A 3,214-nucleotide genomic window follows, 5' to 3' on the forward strand; every position below is an offset into this window, starting at 1 on the left:
GAGATAGATCACAGCCCTAGTCTACTACCATAGGGCCCTGGTTAAAGCAGTACAGAAGAGATAGATCACAGCCCTAGTCTACTACCATAGGGCCCTTAAAGCAATGCAGTACAGAAGAGATAGTTCACAGCCCTAGTCTACTACCATAGGGCCCTGGTTAAAACAATGCAGTACAGAAGAGATAGATCACAGCCCTAGTCTACTACCATAGGGCCCTGGTTATAGCAGTACAGTAGAGATAGATCACAGCCCTAGTCTACTACCATAGGGCCCTGGTTAAAGCAATGCAGTACAGAAGAGATAGTTCCCAGCCCTAGTCTACTACCATAGGGCCCTGGTTATAGCAGTACAGTAGAGATAGTTCCCAGCCCTAGTCTACTACCATAGGGCCCTGGTTAAAGCAGTACAGTAGAGATAGATCACAGCCCTAGTCTACTACCATAGGGCCCTGGTTAAAGCAATGCAGTACAGTAGAGATAGATCACAGCCCTAGTCTACTACCATAGGGCCCTGGTTAAAGCAATGCAGTACAGAAGAGATAGATCACAGCCCTAGTCTACTACCATAGGGCCCTGGTTACAGCAGTACAGTAGAGATAGATCACAGCCCTAGTCTACTACCATAGGGCCCTGGTTAAAGCAGTACAGAAGAGATAGATCACAGCCCTAGTCTACTACCATAGGGCCCTGGTTAAAGCAATGCAGTACAGAAGAGATAGTTCGGGACTCAAGAGTTGTCCTACCTCCAACAGGAAATTGAACATGTAACTGAGGAAGGGGTTCTCGTCCTCTTCTTCATCCTCCTCCTCTTCCTCTCCTCCCTCGGCGGAAGGCGTATGGAAGCTGGTGGAGAATTTGGAGACGAACTCTATAACGTTCTCCACGGCCGGTTCTCTCTTGTACACGATCATGGCATGTTTCAGGTACTGGATAAACTCCTCGTGGAACAATGTCTTGTCCTCTAACTAGAGACAGGACAGACAGGCAGACACACGGGGACAGACAGGTACACAGGACAGACAGGCAGACACACGGGGACAGACAGGTACACAGGACAGACAGGCAGACACGGGGACAGACAGGACAGGACAGACACACAGAAAGCAGGTTGGGTAAGGATGGTGTTTCTCTTACTGATAATAAAGAGGATTAACAGAAACAGTGATTTAAACATGTGTGTGTGTACCTTGTTGTACAGTATGTGTGTGTGTGTGTATACATAGGGAGTATTTCCTAGCCACCGTGCTTCTAAACCTGCATTGCTTGCTGTTTGGGGTTTTAGGCTGGGTTTCTGTACAGCACTTTGAGATATCAGCTGATGTAAGAATGGCTATATAAATACATTTGATTGATTGTATAAGTGTGTGTGTTTACAGGTGTTTTTTTGTGTTTATAGGCGTGTGTACCTTGTTGTACAGTATGTGTGTGTGTTTACAGGTGTTTTTTTGTGTTTATAGGCGTGTGTACCTTGTTGTACAGTATGTGTGTGTGTTTTTGTGTGTTTATCGGCATGTGTACCTTGTTGTACAGTATGTGTGTGTGTTTGTGTGTGTTTATCGGCGTGTGTACCTTGTTGTACAGTATGTGTGTGTGTTTGTGTGTGTTTATCGGCGTGTGTACCTTGTTGTACGTGTTCTTGAGACTGGCCACCAGTTTAGCCTTGTTGTTGTGTCCTTTCTGAGCGCGTTGAAACGCTCTTTTATCGCCAACTCACTTTCTCCAGTCATCTTTCCTCTCCTGGAGAAACAAAATGGACAGCTACAACCTTTTCATTCAAACAAACACAGGCATTAAAACTACACCAGCTGGCTAGTTAGCACAACAACAACAACATGACGATAAGCCTAGTTAACGTATTCTACAATGAGGGGAAACAGTCGATGTATGTGTTTGAAATTGGGTTTAACATCCAACAACAAGCATTGTTTGTGGCTATTCGACGTTAATTTAGTTACCTAGTAACGTTATTTAGTTACCTAGTAACGTTATTTAGTTACCTAGTAACGCTATTTAGTTACCTAGTAACGTTATTTAGTTACCTAGTAACGTTATTTAGTTACCTAGTAACGTTATTTAGTTACCTAGTAACGTTATTTAGTTACCTAGTAACGCTATTTAGTTACCTAGTAACGTTATTTAGTTACCTAGTAACGTTATTTAGTTACCTAGTAACGTTATTTAGTTACCTAGTAACGCTATTTAGTTACCAACGTCGTAGCAGCTACAGTATTAACGACGTTGGTTATCTAACTCTAGTTTTAATTAGCGAAACTTTCTTTAAAAATAACACCATTTCACTATTCCAGACGAATATCTCACCCGTGCTCTTCGGCTAGAATAGTTCTCACATAAAGTCCTCTATTATCCAATTAATTAACTTGTTTTAAAAGCTAAATAACTAGCTGGCTAACGAAGCTAACCGGCTAACGTTTCTCGTCCCTCCAGCCACACAAAACATCGTCTCAAGAAGTACCAAAGAGGTTGGAAACCGGGGAATGATATGTCTCACCTAAAGCATTAATATTGACCAATATAGTTTATTTCGTAAATAAATAATAAATTGCGTTTTCCGTTTGTTCTTACTTGCTATATTGACAACTCGAGTCGTTTCTGCCGCCTGTTTTCAAATGTAACTGCCAGTCTCGCGAGAGGCGAGATTTGCGTTGACTACGTCATTTCCCCTTCTATTTATTTCACCTTAATTTAACCAGGTCGGCCAGACCAAGATAACGCAAAGCAGTGTGACACAAACAACAACACAGAGTTACACATGGAGTAAACAACAACACAGAGTTACACATGGAGTAAACAACAACACAGAGTTACACATGGAGTAAACAACAACACAGAGTTACACATGGAATAAACAACAACACAGAGTTACACATGGAGTAAACAACAACACAGAGTTACACATGGAGTAAACAACAACACAGAGTTACACATGGAGTAAACAACAACACAGAGTTACACATGGAATAAACAACAACACAGAGTTACACATGGAATAAACAACAACACAGAGTTACACATGGAGTAAACAACAACACAGAGTTACACATGGGATAAACAACAACACAGAGTTACACATGGAATAAACAAACGTACAGTCAATAACACAATAGAAGAAAAAAAGGCTCTACCCAGCTCCTTGTAAAACATATTTTTGCCCTCTCCCTCATCATGTGGCTTTCCAACCTTTCACAAGTCCGAGT

General features: G+C 41.8%; 1 pseudogene; it reads right to left on the reverse strand.

Moving 5' to 3' along the window:
* LOC124018069 overlaps positions 1-1,726 on the reverse strand; it is a 118,053-nt pseudogene extending 116,327 nt beyond the window's left edge.
* Positions 1,727-3,214: the final 1,488 nt, after the last annotated feature.

The sequence above is a fragment of the Oncorhynchus gorbuscha genome, unplaced genomic scaffold (assembly GCF_021184085.1).
Source record: "Oncorhynchus gorbuscha isolate QuinsamMale2020 ecotype Even-year unplaced genomic scaffold, OgorEven_v1.0 Un_scaffold_387, whole genome shotgun sequence".
Taxonomy (NCBI): domain Eukaryota; kingdom Metazoa; phylum Chordata; class Actinopteri; order Salmoniformes; family Salmonidae; genus Oncorhynchus; species Oncorhynchus gorbuscha.